The 19,972-nt window shown below is 46.3% G+C and overlaps 1 long non-coding RNA gene across 1 annotated transcript in view; it reads left to right on the top strand.

Moving 5' to 3' along the window:
• The window catches only part of LOC308057950, a 336,360-nt gene that overhangs the window by 24,125 nt on the left and 292,263 nt on the right, over positions 1 to 19,972 (top strand). The gene's annotated exons all lie outside the window — the stretch shown is intronic.

Raw genomic sequence — 19,972 nt, 5'->3', positions numbered from 1 at the left:
TGAAAGCCTGGCGGTGACAGGACCTCAGGCGCCAGATCATGGGCCGCGAGAGGCTGAAGGCAACTCACTGCGACCTGCAGGTCACCAACGCCCAGACCATGGAAGGTGCGTGGGGGCAGCGGGCGCGGGATGCGGGGACCGGCCGGCTGGCGGCGGCGCAGGTGGCCAGTGAGGCGGTTGGGCCGCGGCCGGCAGCGGTGACTTGTGCTGGGGCCTCAGAGCTGCTCTTCCGTGGTTGTGCGCTGGCAGCTGGCGTCAGGGCTGTGTGCGCAGCCAGGCACAGCAGCGTACGGGGTCGATGGGCGACACCGCGCGTGGAAGAGGTTTGGTTTCTGGGACCCTTCTAGGTAAAACGATACGGAAATGTGGGACAATACCTTGTAATCACAAACCTGCCAGATTTCTTTGAAAGCCGGCAGAGAAGGCTGAACGTGATAGAAAAGGAGTGGATGGCTAATTTGAAGGGGAAAAAAGTGGGTTTGGTGACTGAAATTTGTCTTCAGCTACTTTTACTCCACCGCATTGGAAAAGTGGTGCTTGGCTGTTGCAGAAACTGCTCAGTAGCAACGTTTGGGATCAAGAGTGTATCTGTGAGTGAGAATCTATGCAGACCCTGGAAAGCCATCTTGTAGACGAGCGTTCTGTCTAAAGTATACTTGGCATTTCTTGCCAATACAGCTTCTTTGCTACACCAAAGACATTTTCATTCAGATGCTATTGGGCATCATTTCTTCTTTTCTTTCAAACGGTGCATTTTTTTCCTGGTACTGCGTGTTAGACGGTGTCAGGGCAATACTGAAGTTTTATGGCAGATCACTTATGGTGAATATACCTAAAAATGTTCTTCGAGAAGCCCTAAGTTCTTTTGAATCTCAGAAATGGTGCTTGATTCTCAGAGACGGTAATGGTTTCGTATTACTTAGCGTGCTGTCTCAGTTTGGTAATCTACCATCTGGCAAAGCTTGCATGTGATTAAAGACTTTGGGATATGACAGAAATAAAAAGACTTGGAAACCATTTCCATTCCTTAAACATTCAAATTTTACCGGGTGTTTTGTTTTGTTTTTTTCTTTTTTTCCTGTGGTTCTGTGACATTCTCTCAACAGTCTTTTCTTTACAATGTGTACTCATAGGTGTTTTCCCTCTTCCTGTTTGTTGTATTAAAACTTAAACAGGATGACATGCCTGCCACATGTGGTAACTGTAACTTTGGCCCCAGCCTTTCCAGTGGTTGGACCTAAACACGCTGTTTACCTACAGATAGGTAAAGTATGTTCAGGAGAGTATCTGTGAGGAGACTTAACAGCATGGTGTTAGGGGTCTTGGGGGTGTTACGGGGTCGCGTGTCACACGGCGGTAGAGATAGACATGCAGGTAGAGGCAGATGTACAGGTTGTGACACAGATACTTACTGGAACTTCTGTAAGGGTGTCTTCCCTGTGGAAATGCAAAAATCCCCCAGTGGTTGTCAGAGCAAAGCTAAGGAATACATTTCAGTGTCATACACGTGTCTGCCAGATTTTGGGGTTTTATACATAACCGTGAATTTCCGTTTTTGTTGAACAGCATCTGCGTGCCTAAAGTCACCTTCAGAAGATGAAGGAAAGAACTCGGCCAGGATGTTCTGCCTAAAGGGGGTTCTTGGAGATCTTCCCTGTGGAGATACGGTCGTGGGTTTTATAACTTGGTGCAGGAGTCCTGACTAAATGGTGACATGATCTTGGAAAGACCCTTCAGTGAACCTTGAGTGAAGATGGCCAATTGTTCAGATTTTTCCGGGCCGCGTGATCACAGAAATCTCGTAATAGAAGCAATGCTAATAGAAGCTGAAAGTAAACAGGATTTTAAACATCACTGGGGGGAAAAAAAAGAGATGGTGGACTCTCTTTGAAGATGGTGGGAAGGCAAAATGGATGGTTGGGATGTGTTTGAAAAGGTGGGAGGCAGGGTGGGGGTGTCCTCTTCCGTGCTCGCTATTATAGAGACATGTTCTAGGGTTTTGTAAGCTAACAGGAGCAAAAGCAATGAAAGTTAGATCAGGAAAGAACCTCATGCTTTAGCAGACACTGCTGTAGTGACTTTAGAGACCATTTTGCTGTTGGCGTTGAAACGATTCCAAAAAAATGGGAAAGATTTTGCTGCTTGTGTTTGACTATCAGACCTGAAGATTTCTGGAAAGGTACCGTGAGATGATGAAAGCATGACGCTGTGTGTAAAATGTTGCTTTTCTATCTGTAAAGGGATTCCCTGAAGTGCTACGTGACGACATGTTAATATCACTCTTACAAACTGACTGATGCTTTCTCTGTATTGATGTTGTTTCCAGAATACACAGATGATAATGCCCTGATTCCGGGGAACTCATCGGTAACTGTTAGGGGAGTCCCTGTTAGAGGAGTTAAAGCTACCGGCAAAACAGACCTTGGGTAAGTAGCCATAACGCGTTGTGTTCTTTGGGAGGGGTTTCAGTGTGTTCACCTTCTTTGTGGCTGTTGGTTTACGGAGGCATTCAGGGTGTATCTTTCTTGTTAAAGCTGCTGTTAACTTTTGTTGTGGCAGGGCAGATTTGAATGTATCTGTCCCAAAGCAGACTTAGATTTTTCAGCCCGCTGGGACGTGGCATTCAAGCTCCAACAGTGGTGACTGTTCAGATGTTTGAATTGGGTTTGTTCTTGGGCTTGGTTTTTCTGAGAGTCAAGTTCTCCATCCTGTTTCCTCTATGCAGAGAGATCCCTTATTGTATGCTTTTGCTTGTATTGCTTTTAGAGTAAACGGAGAGACACATTGCAGTGTGAACTGGTGATTTGTTCCCATCTGCCAGCAGTCCGAGTCTCCGTGTTTGCCTGCTTCCTTTGTTTGGGGGAGGGGGGCAGGGTATTCTTACACCCCAAAGCGGGGTGTGTGTGTGGGCTGCATACTGTCTCCAGAGGAAAGACTGAGAGTGGCCAGCTGGCAAACCGTGCAAACAAGAAGTTTCATTCTTAAGTGCTTCCTATTAGATTCCTAAAGACAATGTCTATGTCGGGCAAGAGAAAAAGAACAACATCCTAAAGCGTATTGCCTTTTGTGCCAGGACGGTGAAGGAACAGTTGATCTTTTCCAAACCTGAAGCTCAGAAAGCAGTTGAGCACTTTCCCAAATGTTAGTAGTTACCTTTCTAAGTTTGATTTCACCCTAAGCTGCTCTCTGTGCTCCAGGTATTACTGCTGTATTCCTCAGATTTATGGAGGACAGAGAATCTGATTACAATTGCAGATACTCAAATGTAAGCCTGACTACAGCATTATCGCTGTCATCGATGTATTCGTACAGTCCAGTTCTGTATCAGCTGCATCAGCATGGTTTGAATGGTCATGTTTTCAAGGCTTCTTCAAGACAGACCTCTCCTCCACCGTTAGTAGATATTATTGACCTGTGGTTTTGCCGTGTCTTTCTAATGTTAGTTCTCAATAAATAAAGTATACCGGCGAGTTTCAGCGTGTCTCTAAGATTTATCTCTAAGACTTAACCTTGAGACATAACCATAAGTCTTAACCTAAAGACCTAACCTTAAGATCTAACCCTAAGGTTCAACCCTAAGACCTAAAGGGTAGAAGCTCCTGGTCTGGCTTCGGTCAATCTGGGATCATCACTGGGAACCACGGAACTTGGCCAGCCCAAGGTCTGTGAGGTAGCAGGTTAAATGAGGCAGAGGAGAAGCCCACAACTCTGCTGAGCTGGGTTCTTGGCACCAAGGTACGTCTGTGACATTTTCACTGTTCTGCAGTGTAAAGACGGCCTGTGATTTTCAAAAACTGGAGATCAGTCTTTAAAATGCAATTCCTTGGACAATAATAATGTTGTGTCAAGTAAATACGCACACCCCTCACCAATGGAGTTTTGGTTTTTTTCTTTGTACCTTTGCTGCTTCTGCAGAAGCCAGTAGTGCAGAGGGCTGAGGGTACAGCTACACAGAGTGGCTTCTGTTTTGTGAGCTCTAACTAAACGTGCAATGGACAGCCATTAAGATTGGGAAAGCTCACAAAAAGCTTAAAAACAGATAAACCACAACATTTCTTTCTTTTTTATAGACCTCCTTAGATTACTCCTTTTTTTATAAAAATGAGAAATCAGGGGTTATTCATGCTTTCTATGCTATCTAAAGGCTTTAATCAGCAGTGCCTCCCCTGTCCGTTCAGAGGAGGTCATGTCCACCTTTTTTTCAGATTTTCTGTAGCTGGAAGAAGTGTTTTTGCCAGCCACCACAGACAAGTTTTCCTAAAAGGCATAATCTGTCCATTTAAGTGTTCCTTCAGCCTGATAATGATTTAAAAACTGTGCCTGCTGGTCTGAACCTGGATTTCATGTTCTAGTTCCCTCCTAACAAAATAAATAGAATGTTCTTTGCTGTAGATGCCCCATTGCAACGGGGTCTCCAGGAAGGGGTCCTGCATCCAGCCCATCATAAACAATCATGCAGAATTCAAGAGAATATTTTAAGACCAACACACTCTGCACTGATTAACGTCTTCACCACTGTCATCTACAGTGGTGAAGATGACAATGAGGAGTACAATGAAGAGGAAGAGAACTGTAAACAGTTTTTTTCTTTTTTTTTTGCAAGGAAGAAGAATGAGGGGCTTTTCAACTCTTGCAATGCACTGCGCGAATGATTTCTTAGAAAGAGCATTACACTTCTAGGAAAGACTTGTCAACAAGTTTTTGAAATAGTTTCCTAATCTTCAAAATATTGGAGCTGGTAGTCACCAGCTGTGGCTGACGCACCATTTTCTGACTCCTGTGAAATGCCTAACTGTCTATTTCCATAGTGGTATCATTCCCATACCTCCTTTTCCTTAAATAGATTTTAAGATGGGGTCCACAAATCAGATGATGCGGTCCACAATTCAGATGGCCATCAAAGAGTCTTCAAAATTTCTCAAAATTCAGGTACTTCTTTTCTGGGAAACATACTCTTTGCTACTTTAACAGAACGTGTATGTGTATGTATGTGTAGGTATTTACAAAGAGGCATTTTGTAAAACATTAGTTAAAACGTTGACTATCTCTCACTTAGAGATGAGAGATTCCGAGGGAAGGAATGGATTGCACATTCCCAGTGAGTGAAAGCGAGAGAACACCCTGCTCCCACGCGTTCCCTCCCTCGATGCCTGTGCTAGTTCTCAGGCGGCCCCAAGCTGCTTTTCACATCCCCCCTGCCCTTCAGGCTGGCTGGCAGGGCTGCCTGTTAGCGCTCCCTCACCGCCTTTCAGGCTGAGCACGCCTGTCAACAAGACAAACAGGAGGGCTTTGCTAACCTTAGTATCCTCAGCAGAGACAGGGAAGGAGCACTCGCGTCACCAGCTCTGCTGGCAGGCATCACAGGGCAGCAGGTCTGGGCAGAGGTTTTGTGTCGAGCCCTCCCTGGGGACATGTTGAATCCAAAGGTTTCCTTTTGGGTGTCAAAGGGCGATTGTTTTGAAAAGGAGTGCTGAGGATGGTTTTGGAATCATTTAAGATCAACAAAGAGTAGCTTCTGAGTACGTGTTAGGCCTGCAGTTCCACTGCACTTGGCAATAGCCGCTGTTAAGGAGTCCTTTTCCTGGCCAGAAGCAGAGCTTGTGGGCAGACAAAAACCAACAGAAAATCCAGTACCAACAGAAAATTCTTAAATCCCTTGCTAAGGGATTATCAAAAGCTGATTTCCTTTTAGTGCTTCTGGGTCTGAAGCTGAATTTCAGCAAGCAAAAGCATCTGCAACAACTCTTAAGCTGTGTGTCATTTTAATGCTGCAAAACATAAATAATGCTACTTGCATGCATCTCAGTTAAATGTACCGTGGCTAGCTTCTTCAACCAGTCTGGAGCTTAAAGTTCAGCTTCAAAATGCTGGCTGGTGGGCTTTTTTCTAAACATAGCTTCAGTCCACTTGGAAGAAAATTGGATTGGTTAAACAAGTCTTTATGTAAGGTACAAAGAGAGCCTATTTGTAGCCTAACGTGAGTGTCAAATAACCATTACCTGTTAAACAGACTGACAACCTGGCTGAAGACAATGCTACCAAAGAGGATAAGGTACAGGCTATGATGATACAGTCTTGCTGTGAATACAACCCAGTCAAGTGAGTGTCAGGTATGTTCTTTGAAGGTTATGGGAACATTGTAGAGATGTTTGTTTTAAGAAGAAAGATACATGCATACGTTTTCCTTTTTTTTTTCTTTTTTCAAAAAACTTCTAGTTACATGAAAGACCCCTGGGATCCACCTCCACCATCGAACATTTGCTTGCGTTGTGGAAAACCTGGCCACTATAGAAAGAACTGCCCAACAAAATGGGTAGGGTTGTGGGGCGCTTCTGGTGTTACTGAACCTTTTAGGGTTTTTACCTTGGCATTTATGTGACAAAGACATGAACGCTCCTAGTAAGAATTGTTTCTCTTGGGGTGAAATACAGAGGTTACATGGCAATGTTGCAAAGCCCTTCCATATCCAAGGGAAGCCTGGAATTCTGAATGTGAAATTTTCTTTTCTCTAGGTCACAGTCATTAAAGATGTCCATAGATCTTTCTCAGTGAACTTTCACACCTATTTTTGTCTGTTTCAGTAGGACTGGAAATTTTTCTGCTTCTAACTCTGTTCAATGACCATTCAAAGTTTTTAGTATTTCCTATAAAAACAAGATTTTTCTGTTGACCCCCTCTATTGAATATCTGTGAGTTTTAACTACCAGAAGCCTCTGGCTGAGTATTCATGCCGTTTAACATCAGCCACTGAATGTATATGCAAGAGGTATGAATTCAGCTTTCATAGATGGATTATTGAAGAATTTCCACAAGCCGAATGGGTTTCTCTAGGTTTGCTTTTAATCACAATACAGAGTTGGGCATCACCTCAGTGAGTGGCAACTTGAAATTTTTCATTTTGCATCTTATATAGATTTCTTAAAGCAATTACATAATCCCTGAAGTCCAGTCCACTTAAAGTTTCATCATCTTTTCGATTGTTCTGTTCTTCTTGGTCAGCCGGAAAGTACTTTGAATTCTCATCCATCAGCTGATCCTCGTCATTCAATCCAGTTGTTGATGGTGTAGGTCATGCTGTTCTCTTCTTGACTCAAAATCATAAAAGTCATTTATATCTAATCATAATCATCTGACAGGCTTATTTGATTATTACTTACTGTTTAACATACCCATTTATTTTTATCTACTGATTAACTCAGTTGAAGGCTAAATCAATCACGGAAAGAATTGTACAATGGATGTGGTTATATTGTTATTGCTGCACCTGTGTTTTCACTGCTGCTAACAACTAATCTTGCTAGTTTAACCTAGACAATACTGCTATTAATCTACGATTAACCTTGAACATAGATGGTGAATATAAGTTTCCCCAGGGACTTGTGGATATTTCTCGAGCTAGCTCAACAGCATCAGTGAGCAAAAACTGACCTTGGGAGAGAGACACAGTTATGCTTGTTGGAAGGAAGTCATGGGAGCAAGAAGAGAAACTTTAAGATACGGAGTTGTCTGCAGAGCTCGTGGCCTTGTAGGTAAAGGCAGTTGCTAAGTTGCTGTGTCTGCAACAGAAAAAAGAGCTACAGTGGAAAATTACTGAGCACAATCACAGGCTGATACGTCAGCCTGCTGTAAAGGTAAAAAGGCTTGCTTGATTTTAGTAAAGTGTCTTTGAGGTGTCTTTGATTGTCTTCGAGTCTTCAATCTGCTCTCAGAGTCCGTGCATCAATAAGCCACAGGGACTGATTCAGAGCCCTGAATGAAGCTCTCACTCTGCAAAGCGTTTTGGAGGGGCAGCGGGTTTGTGTCTCTGCTCCGAACAGATGGTGAGCAAAGGGCTGTTTCACCCTGAAGGGTCCTGAAGTTAAGCCAAAGAATGTTGACTGAGTCCAAAACACTGCTCAAAGCTCTGGTACGTCCTGGCTATATTCACTGAGGAAAGTAGATATTTCAGTCGAGCAGCCCTTATGCTAGGTAAAAGGGGAGGATTAAAGGCTTTCAGTGCTTAAAATAATCACTGCAATGTCATATTAAGTGTGGGTCTTAAGATGAGAGATGTCTGCATTTCCATTCTTAACAGGACAAAAATGTTGAGTCTCTTCCCAGGATTAAAAGAAGCACAGGAATTCCAACAAGTTTCATGATGGAGGTGGAAGATCCCAACACAAAGGGTGCCATGCTGACAAAGGCTAGGAAAAATGCAATACCAACTATTAATGTGTAAGTGTGGAATTCATTGGCCTGACCAAAAAGTGAATGAGATAAACCATGTAAAAATGTCTGAGTGGCAACGTAGCCAAGGTGGCCAGCCTCTGCCATTACGAGGGAGGAAACATTATCATCGTATCTTAACATTAAGACCTGCAATACTTTACAATATTAAAATAGGGTGGTCTTAATGTTCATGCCCCTGGAAGCTGGCTGACCTTGGGATATGCTAAGAACCTGTATTTCTGCAAGGCATTTCAGTAGCGTTTACAGTTGGCCTCATTCTCTTTGAAAACTCGTTTTGCTTCTGGTTTACGTTTCAAAGGCTTCTTGCAAAATTTAATAAATAGCCCTTGGACTGAGATTTCCTCCCCCTCTAACTTTTAGTGAAGTTTTCCTGTAGCTGTAAACTAAGAAATTCCTACTGTGTGCTCTCAAGAGTGGCTGTTGGAAAATGCACTCGGTAGCACTTCCCTTTTTCTATCGTGGATCTCCTGTTGTAGAAGCTGTAGCACAGACTTCTTTAATTTACAAAATGAAATTACCTGGGGACGAACTTTACCCTGATCCAGCAATTTACATTTACCCTCTGGCAAAGGAGCGGGTGGATTCCTTTCCCCTGCTCTCTAGCTGCAGAGCAATCATTTTTCCAGTCTGAGATCGTTTTGTAGTTGATCCAATGGATAGGAGAGCTCTGCAGAAGGAAAACTGTTCCTCCCTCCTTCTTTTGATATTGTGGCTCTAGAAAAGTCATTTAACCTAAATGCCTACATTGTAGAAGGCCAATGTGGCGTGAGAAGGCTTCCATCTATCACCTTAGTTGGATAAAATCCAAAGCTTGTAACAGTTTTCCTTTACCCATCTTTCAATTTTGTCTTTTTCCTCCCCCCCCCCCCCCCCCCCCCCTCTCCTCCAGGGAAGCTTATGCTAGAGGGAAGAAGGAAAGCCACCCTTTTTACCAGAGGAGCCTTCCTCCTCCTCCTCAGACGATCCCATTCCAGAGGAGTTGTTATGTCCCATTTGTAAAGATGTGATGACGGATGCAGCAGTTGTTCCCTGCTGTTTCTGTAATGGTATGCAGCCTGTGGCTCAGCACCTCCACATCACCTACAAAAAGGCAACACCCTGACACCAGGAGGGCCAGTTTTCCCTGCGGAGGGCGAGGAGCCGGGCATCGTGCACTGAGAGCAGGGGCAGCTCCGGAGCACAGCACGGCAGAGCCAGGAACTGGCAGCCTGTGCTCGCCCCCAGGGCCATGGAGCTGCCTGTCCTGTTGAGAATGTTACGCAGAGGTTTCTGTAATTGTATATTTACAGAAAAAAAAAAAAACCAACCCAAAAAAAAGGAAATAAAAAGCTTTTCTTTTTCTGGCTGTGTCCTTGGGTGTGATTGCAGAGTGGTCTGTGCATCCCTCTGCTCTGGCAGGGGTTAGAGAGGGGCGGTTTGGTGCCTGTTCATTAGTAGGCATTGGGTTGCAATCCAAGCTCCTGGACCCTTCTCCGCCACCTGAATAACGCTGCAAGAAGCAGCAGGGTCAGGAATGGATTTGCGTGGCAGGGACATACCCTGAAAACTGCAGCTCCTGCCTAATGAAACTCGGCTCAAATGTTTGGAGGGAGCACCTACAGCTTGCTCTGGGACCGGGAGACCTGTCACAGGACCCAGTTCTGATGGTGCCGTCCAGCTGACTTGAGAGGACTTGGGGCCGTCCTGAAAGTCAGGACCAGACCTTGCCTAGCTTCAGTGCAGAGCAACACGAGAGTTTGGGTGAGAACTGCGAGCCAACAGACAGAAGAGAAACTGCCAACAGTGGGATTGATCTCGGCAGCTCTTTTTTTTCTAGCATGGGAGTGATGATGCAGCCTCTGACCTTTGTGAAATGTGTCCTGGAGTCCCTCACCAGTGAGGGAGGTGGAGGTCTAGCACTGCCTTTGGCCCACGGCAGAGGTAGGAGAGAGTTCTGGACGTGTCTCTCCATCAATTGTCTCCAAAGGCTTTCTGTGGTGGGTGTGTGGCTCTAGGGAAGGCCTGGGCCGTGATATTTCTTTTTCACAAACTTTCTGATGCCAACCATCTGGACAACGCATCTCTCCGGTGAGAAGGGGCTGAGAGAGATGGGACTCTTCAGCCTGCAGAAGAGAAGGCCCAGGGCACCTTCTCCATATAGGTCACTATCTGAAGGCAGGGTGCAAAGAAGCTGGAGCCTGGCTCTTTCCAGTGGTGCCCAGCATCCATGCGGCTCAGGGTGGCCCTCCTTCAACAGGGACTGGCACCAGGTGGCCCCCAGAGGGCTCTGCCAGCCCCAACCGCTCCAACAGCGTGTGATGCTGGCACAACTACCAGCAGCAGCAGGGACCGCCTGAAAGGGGCCTGAGCAGACACGGAGGTGTGAAGCAACGCTGCTGGAGGGGCTTTGCATCACAGGGTCTGTCTCTGAGGCTGGGCGAGCGCCTGGGTGCGCCTGTAGGTGCACCCCTGAGACCACTGCGATGTCACCAGAGGGTCACAGTCACCCCTTGACTTCACTTGGGCTGCACAGCAACACTGCCAGCATCAGGTACTGCCAGAGTCAGAGTGTCCTGTGGGCAGCACCCAAACCATCGAGTCCTGTCACAGCACACCGGACGTTGAGAGCTGCCAGCAGCTGAGGAGCCAGAGAGTCCTGCCCGTGGAACCCGAGCCTTCAAGTCCCACCAGCAGCACCCGAGCCTTCGAGTCCTGCTGGCGGCACCCATCCAGCCCTGCCAGTGGCAGGTGAGATAGCAAGTGCCAGCAGCAGCTGACAGGGCACCAACTTCCAGCACCAGCGATGGAGGCGTCCAGGCATGAGCCAGCAGCACTGGGAGCCGCCGGGATCTCCCGGCGGGAGGACACCTGCCCCATCTGCTTGGGTCCCCTTGAGGGCCCCGCTGCTGTGGATCCGTGCTGGCATGCATTCTGCCACGCTTGCATCCAGCACTGGGCTGCCACCACCGTCGCTGCCACCTGCCCCATCTGCCGGGGGCGCATCGTGGCCATCCGCCGCCTGCAGGGACAGGTGGACCACAATGGGGCAGCCCGCCATCATCACGGCCGGCTCCATCCTCAAGTAGAGCTGTGGTGGTGGCAGGGGCGGTGGCAGCGGCGGCAGCAGCGGGGCCCCGGAGGTCCCAGGCGCCGGAGGCTCTCTGACGACCGTGGGGAGTGCAGGCCCCCCGTGCCCTGCCAGCGCGTCCGCAGCATGTCCAGCCCGCAGGACAGAGACCGCAGCCCCCTCCGCCGCTTGCCGGACATCAGCGAAGATCTGCAATGGCTGCGCAGGTTGTTGGAGGATGAGCCGGGCTCAGGGGACCATGCGCGCCGCCTCCCCTTGCCCCGCTACCGAGTGAGGCGGCCGGGCCCTCCAGGGCCCCCCTGAAATGAAAACACTGGGGATGCTGAGAGGGGCCACATCTGGTTTCTTCTGTGTCTGGTTGCTCTTTGCTGCACAAGTCGGGGAGTGAGAGGGGTATGGCCCTGGGAACTGGGGAAGAGGCTGGCATATGGCTCAAGAACTGGTAGAGAGGGAGGAATGTGTGTGTCGGAACTGGGGGAGAGGGGCCACTACTGGCTTCTTCTCTGCTGCTTTGCTCATTGCTGCGGGGATGGGATGCATCCCCAGAAGGGGAAGGGGGAGTGCCCTGGGACTCTTGCCAGCAGATCCCCAAAGGGGCCAGTGCCTGCTGTCCTGAAGGCCAGGGCGAGGCAAGCAGCTGAGATGGGGGTTTCAGGGAGACCCTCCTCTCCTCTCCTGCCCCCACACCCCTGTGCTGCTGAGGGCTGGGGGAGGCTCTCCAGCTGGGGGAGATTTAACCCTAAGTCTTAACCTTGAGACGTAACCCTAAGTCTTAACCAAATAACCTAATCCTAAGACTCAACCCTAAGACTCAACCTTAAGACTCAGCCTTAAGACTTAACCCTAGGACTTAACCTTAAGACTTAACCCTAAGTCTTAACCCTAAGGCTGAGCCTAGAGACTTAACTCTAAGACTCATCCTTAAGAATTAACCCTAAGACTCAACCTTAAGAATTAACGTGAAGACTTAACCCTAAGACTCAACCTTTAGACTTAACTTTAAGACTTACCCTTAAGACTTATCCCTGATACTTAACCATAAGTCTTAACCTAAAGACCTAACCCTAAGACTTAACCATAAGTCTTAACCTAAAGACCTAACCCTAAGACTTAACCTTAAGAATTAAGCTTAAGACTTAACCCTAAGACTCAACCTTAAGAATTAACCTTAAGACTGAACCCTAAGACTTAACCTTAAGACTTAAGACCAGCAGGCCAGGGATGGTTTGCATGGTTTCCATATGTTATTCTCAGGACTCTGTCTTTGCTGCTCGAAAGCCTCAAGTGCCCTCTTTAGCTCACCGGTGCAACAGCCATGGCTGCTGCTGTGTATGCAATTTCAATAGACCCGCAGTGAGACACCCTGGCTAATGGCGCAACCAACTGGAAATCCTTCAGCTGCTTCTGCGGTAGGCAAAGGGAAATTAACTGAGTCATCCATGCAAAGCCCTTTCTTTTTGTTGAGTTGGCTATGAAATGTAGCATTTTCACCACTGCTGGAACACTTTCAACAAGTCACAGTAGGATTTTGGACTACAGACATATCTGTGCTTCCCCAAAGGTACCTGGACAGTGGGCAAGTGGGACGTACAGGTGCAAGCCAAGGGATGGGCAGATGGGAACGGGAGAGGAGGAGGGACAGCTGGAGAAGCACAATAGCAGAGCACTGCTCCAAAAATGATCAGCAGAGGAAGAATAATGGTTGCTGTTATTATTTAACATCTTTACATCCCAACAGCTGAGGTCCACAGCATCCATAAAGTGTCACAAGAAGCTTCCTCCTAGTAATATTTTTCTCCAAAAGGAAATTGACTTCATCTGGAGCAAAATGCACAAACCAAACCACGGCGCTGTCCACAAACAGCCAAGAAGAGTGACTGCACCTCAGCACTTCAAAGAGAGGGGAAAAAAGGCTGTAAGAATTATAACAAAAAGAATAAACACATCTTGTCCTAGTGAGCAAGAGAACAAGCTCCTCAGATACACTAACAAATCAATGTATGTGCACAAAGCAAGATGTGTCTGAAATGAGGAGAGATTCCACTGCAGTTTGGAAACTGAGATGGTTTCTTACACACACACACACACACACACACACACAAGACTTCCACACACAGTCTTGGTCAGGATACTATAAACAGGGGTTTACTTTCTCACGAAAAATACCACTGGACTCTTCATTGATGAAGAGGAAGATGACAGGTCTGTTATCTCTGCTGGAAGACAGCACTTCCTACAGCCTACAGTTTCTCCTGGCACTAGGACATGACATCGGGTTCAGCAAGAGAAAGTGCCAAATCTTGAATCATTAGACCTGCTCAAAAGAGAAATAACAAAAGCTTTAAAATCAGGCCAGTACTAAATCCTCCTTCCTATGCAGAATTGGGGTGTGCACTTCCAGCCCCCACACAGAAACAGAGGGGTTTCTTAAAAAGCCACTGTCTGTCTAAACCTGCACACAGCATTGATGTGTATCTATCTCACATTCACACATTCACTTCTCTCCCACTGAGATCATTTATTATCACGGGAGCACTTTCCCATAAGCATGTGGACACATGACCAGAACTGCACTTGGCACGCTGATGCATTAAAACAATTGGGGATTTTTTTTTCCACTTTCACTGTAAGTGCCATCTTGCGATACCAAAACTTGTGCTGCAGACCTCCCCCTGCAGCAAGGGGAATATGAAAAGAAGGGCCGAGCCCCACATGCCCATCTAATACCCCTGCAGCTTCTCCCAAAGGAGCTGCCTTGCCATGGTTCTTTGCCAGATTCCAAACTGGGGACCTGTGTTTGGTCTTGCTGAACTCCCCTTGCATGGGAAATTAAAGGCAAGAGAAATTAAGAGTCCTGTCCTGATGTTGTTATGTAAGGGATTCCACTAATGCACTAGCATAACTCTGAAGGTCAAAAGAGACTAATATAATGCATGCATAGGAGAAGAAGTGGCTGTATCTTGCTCGATACCTTTTCCCAGATCCCTCCTGCTGTTGCTTCTAGGTGTTTAGTTAACCAACATAAACTTCTCAAAGCAAAAGCAAAGCCTTTTGGAAGTGGCTTCGTTTCAGTAGCAGGTACTTCCAAATATGATTCTTTTTTCAATTTGTGCTGTTCAGGATTGCTGAGGAAGAAAAGTGCTAGGAAAACGGGCTTGCTGTTACATAGTCTGTGGCTGCCTGGCATAGCAAGCTTGCTTTGTAGTTCTCAGGAATGTGCCAAATGCCTTCAAACAAATGCACTACATGGTCTCTGTCCAAAGTTCCTAGTATCTCAAATTTGCACGATGCAAAATAAAAGGTAACAAAGCTGTTTGGGGAGAGGATGACTGATTGAGGTTACATTAAGACCATGGGATTACTCAACCAGAGGCATGCAAACATCGCTGGACAAAGTTTATCAGTCTGTTCCAAATTCTAATTTGTTAGAACATTATTTTTGCAGATTATGCTAGGGTTTTACTTTGGATCTTTATTGTCTGAAAAGACTCCTCTTTCTCTGAGGACCTCTATTCCCCTCTCTACTGGTAGCAAAAGATTTAAAGTCTAACAAAACTCTAGGCCACCCAGCCGCAGGGTAAGATTTCCAGTAACTGATTCTGGATCTGAAATCCCCTGCCTGTTTGCAAAGCCAAGTGGTAAAAAACAGAGGATATTTGCCAGACATTGCTCTTCACAGAGATTTGTAGTTTTGTGATGATAATTCCATTCTAGTACCTCTTACACTGTAGGTTCTGACTTCCCGCACCACCAAGCTGCAGTAGTATTTACAGAGAACACTAAAGCAAAGCTGAATGTATGAAAATAAAAGACTAGGCCAGAAACCCATCACATGCAGAAGAAATAACCGATTATCCACCAGAAGTAAACTAACCCCTTTTTAGAGACTTTATTTCTCACAGAGTTTAGCCTTTGTAATTCGTTTACCTTATTGAGGCCAGCTGTTGAAATAACACCTCCCATAGAGGCTGGATGCATTCAGTCTTGGACTTGGTTGCAATGACGGGGTTTGGCACTCCAGTTTCACTACAGGTGGACAACTTGCCAGCAGCCTGGAGACTACGCCTGGTTTGTAAGACTGGAAGTCAAGCAGGTGCCAGGGGGTTCAGTGCAGAGGTGCAGCTCAGAAGTTCCAAAACAAAGAAAGATTCCTTTCCAGTGGCCCCTTCTGAATTGAGGGGGCTCTGCTCATGGTTATTCCTTTTATAAAGAGGCATGTGTGGAGGCAAAGGCTACAGTGCCTGCTCCTGCTTCAGTTGGAACCTCTTCTCTGTGATCACTCTCAAGCTGAAATGCATTTGTGTTTTTTTGACAGGTATCTGACCCACTGGTCCGTCAGATCTGCAGAGCTTATCTGGAAGAGGGGCCCTAAGTGGTGCAAAAAACCTCTGCCAGTGGGACACCCTTTGCTGAAGGATAATGTCAAACATACACACAAGCCTCTCTGCTTAAACCACTAATGGACAGAACTGGCATAGTCAGTAAGCACAGCTGTTTCCCACTGCTCTGCTTTTTTTGCAAGGTTGTCAGTATCCCCGATTTTCTTATGCCAAAACTGTCATTAGTACTCTATACTGTCTCCAGTGAATGAGCTGCAACCTGCTCCTCTAGCAGAATACAAGATTTAGCAAAGCAAAGTCCAGTGTGCAGAATGATTTGGAGAAAGGAGGGGCAAAGACTTTTACCTCAAAGCTGGAAAGGATCTGAAGGCTTTTGTTTCATCGTGGTTCACGACTGGGTTTGGAAAAGCATGTTTCCCGCTTTTTCCAACAATGAATGGTGATTCCCCATTAACCTGTGTTTCAACTCAGATCTGCCTCATTTGGGCTTTTATACCTGTGACACTAATGGAAGAAAAAGTCTCCTGCAGAACTGTATTTCCTTGGCAGTAACAGAAATTGTTATGACTACCGAAATTAATTTTTTTAATTATCTGTACTATCCATAATTTGCAGCAGAACACCTATGGCAGTGGTAAACAGACGTGTGTATCTTACACGTCCCCTTAAGGATTTCTGGCTTGTGCTTCACTCCTGGATCTAGGAAATACAGAATGCTGACATCCTTGATGACTTGGCCTGTGATTTTTTCCCCATGGAAATACATTTGCCTTAAGTTGTCCGTATCGGTGGTACGGCTGCTTCCTGGGATAGTTTGGGCCTGATCGATGCGCATAATTTTCCACGCTCTAACTAAAAGGTGGCACCATTTCTCTCCTTGTATAGTAGTACGTGCGTGTACCTTGCACCTACTGACCACTGCTACTTGAGACGTGCTACTTATGGGCCTGGTATGAAAAGGTCATTACATTTATCAGGGTCATTATGGCTTTGGCTCCGTTTCTTTGATATTTGTCTGGGGGCTACAGATCAACACAGCTTATTTATATACTACTATGCCACTTAACCTTGTACTGCTTTCATCAGAATCATCTGCTAATACCTATCAGCATGGACAGGAACAGAGAGTAAGGATAAACACGTTTTACCTAGGAAACCAGGTTATAATCGTTCTTCTTAGCCTTACTTTGTGAAATGGAAGCCCTACATTCAGCCCCTTGAGCTGGCCAAGATCTTTTTGCTTTGGGAGGCAGAGCTAAGACTTCATTAACTATACTGAGATAAAATCTCTGGCTGACCGTCTATTTTATGAAGCTTTGAAACCTACAGCCCTTCAGAAGGGAAAAGATTTTTCTTTCTTCTCCTGCGTACAGAAGTTACTATGTCTTCTAGCCTAGGTAGCTCTGCTCAATGAGCTTTACTAATGGAAAAGTCACTGGATTAAACCACTGCCTTGAGATGAACCTGAATGAGCACATTTTGCAAAAGACCAGGTGATGCCCACAGTTAATGTTTTCTACAGTTTAATGCCATGAGCTGGAAGGACCTCTCTAATTTTCATGAAACCTAACATTTGAAAACCAAAATACTTTCTTCAATATGCCTTTCTCGAGTTCAGGGTTTAGTACAGATCCCTTACAGTATGCATGAGCTTTCTACTCTTGAGTGCAGCCCTGTTCTGTTTGTTGTTCATGGGTGATAGTAGGCATTCATTCATGCTGTCTCCAAATTAGTTTTTGTGTAAGCATGGTGTCAAGGAAGTGTCATGGTTGTGTAAGCATGTGTAACTAGATGGCCTAGGTTTGATTTCTAACCTGGGGCTTCACCCATCGTGGAAGAAAATGCCATCTGTCAGTATCTAAAGGATCTTCAGTGACACATAACAGGGAATTCAACCTGGAGCTGAAGGAGGATCGCACACAGCAAAGTCCTGAGAAAAGAACTGGGGCCAGAATCCAGGCACAAAAGAATCTTGCTCAAAGTGCAGAGGTTTCACACATTTATTAGAACAAGCAGTAAACAAAAGTCTCCTAAGTATAAAATCTAAATGTTCTCGAGCCCTCATCCCAGACAGGCGAGTCACAGCATGAAGGGCAGATCCAAGTTCTTCTCGCCAGTGCCGAAGCAGACATAGCCGTATCGCTCGGTCATTGGGACATGGTAGAACATCAGTCCCAGCCGCAGCAGGCTCCGCAGCACCACCACAGTGCCTCCCTTCTCTAGCTGGACAGTCCAGGAGCCTGTGCAAGAAAATGCCATTTGTCAGTATGTCACAAGTGCAGTCCCTGGAAAGGAGAAAGAGGCAGCGTTCCTGGAGCAAGCCGTCCCTAAGCTGAGAGGGGGACTGCAGTGCGTTCTGCCTGACCAGTTAACAGTGCACAAGGCTGCACTGGAGTTTGTGACACCTGAGAAAAGGGAAGTGAGGGAGACCAGAAACCTTGATACCTTTTTTCCTTTTGTCAGTTCAGTGTTACAGGCTGCCCTCAATTCCAGATGTCTGTGTCTAGCTTCACACGGTAGCATATTCCATGGCTATGATAGTAACGCCATATGCGTCACAGGAAGGGACCCCTGGAGCTCCAGACTTGTATACTTGATCCCTAGGAGAGGCTAGAGCTATTCTTGGATGCTTCTGAGCGGGCAGCAGTTACTCTACCAAGCTGCCACCTACTTGGTCTAGCTACTAGCTATAGAGAGCCAAGACTAGCTATAGCAATCCTGCATAGTATGGAATTTATTTTTAAAATAAACTTGTAGCATTAGTAGTGAGAAGAGGAAGAAGACACTTCAGCTCCAGAGAAGACTGGTTTCCCTGATGCAGCAACTGGGAAAGAGGAAGAGAGCATGAAAAGCAGGGTATTTCTTAGCTCAGAGAATTTTGCAGAAAAGGTTAATTCTCTTCAGTCTTTCCTGGCTCCATCATTGAAGAGGATGTGCGTGGTAGGGGCAAAGGGATTAGTTTCCGCATTAATTTTGCTTTGGCTCTGCGGAGGAGGTTCAGAGCCAGTGTGAAAATGCAATTTCTCCTGGATGCAAGGAGCTCTGAGCCACTGAGTGTTTGTTTTGCATCTGACAGCCTGGGAACAACACAGGAGGGGAGGGGGCTGGAGCATCAGCCTGGATTCAATGCCAGAGGGCAAGGAGCTGCCAAAAGAAGAAAATACCAGCTTCAGCACCAAATCAGTAATGCCTAGAGGCTACAATGTAAGGAAGAAGGTTCCTGCTGAATCTTCATCTAAAAGCAAAAGCAGCAGGCCCAAATAAAAAAGTGCAGTTGGAGCTGTCATACTACTACGGGCCTGGAGTCAAGCGGTCAGGCTGTCTGCACCCAAAGTCAAAATCTGCCAATTCCAGAGTAAGCAGAAAGCCCATAATGCGTTGGGACAGTTAGACGGTATTCATCCTTGTAGAAAATTTTAGGCTCATCAGTTTATGCTGTGACTCATGCTTACTTACGTCACGGTTAGCCTGGGGAAGGGCTTCTGTGATTGCTGTCAGCTGCCAGTCCTCCCCTTCCCACTCACTTCTGACTCTTGGCCAATTTTAGTGGCATCCGACAAAGGGTTGAAGTGTTTTAACACCACAGGTTCCTACAACAGGTCTCCACAGGACACGGCCCAAGGGTTGACTGCAGCTCCTGAAGCTATTTGTTTATCTGCCAGCAGCTGTGGGTGCAGAATCAGAAAGGAACACCACAATTCAAAGCCCTGTAAAACCAGGTGTCGTGAGTTCTGCTGCTCACCTGTTACCTCCCTCTTCTCTTTGTATTTCTGTACTTTTCAGAAGTTTCTTGGGCACCACTGTTTCCCCTGTCTCCTTCAGTAGCAAGTTCCACAGGTTGGTTATATCATAATACGCACCGTGTCGTCTTTGATCTGTTACCTTCCAAAGCACCCTCTTCAGTTACGTGCAAACATGGAACTAAATGGACAGCAACACCTGCCTTCCATGGCAGTCACTGAACTTTCTAACAAAGTGACTCTGGCTGCAGGATAGAAGTACAAAAGAGACATTCACAATCTTTTAAGGACTCGGGAGATTTCCATACCGGAGAGCTTACTTCTGACTCACTCAGCTCCATGTTGCCACTAAAGAGAAACAGCTGGAATCTCAGTAAAGCAAAGCGCTACTTAATACAGAGCAGGATCAGTACAGGTGTGTGCCATCTTCCTTGCACTGTAACATTCCTTGCACACGTCCTAGTTAAAGCATGAGCTAGTGTCTTCACACACAGTGGTTTCACAGACCAGGCAACCCCAGTCTCCCATGCAGTCTCTCCAGTGCTACTCATATGGACACAAACTGAACTGGACCTTGGTCATAGCTGGAGTAAAAC

Source organism: Falco punctatus (genome assembly GCF_963210335.1).
Source record: "Falco punctatus genome assembly, contig: scaffold_27, whole genome shotgun sequence".
Taxonomy (NCBI): Eukaryota; Metazoa; Chordata; class Aves; order Falconiformes; family Falconidae; genus Falco; species Falco punctatus.
The sequence above is the reverse complement of the archived record's forward strand: the minus strand, read 5'-3'. Positions and strand labels throughout refer to the sequence as shown.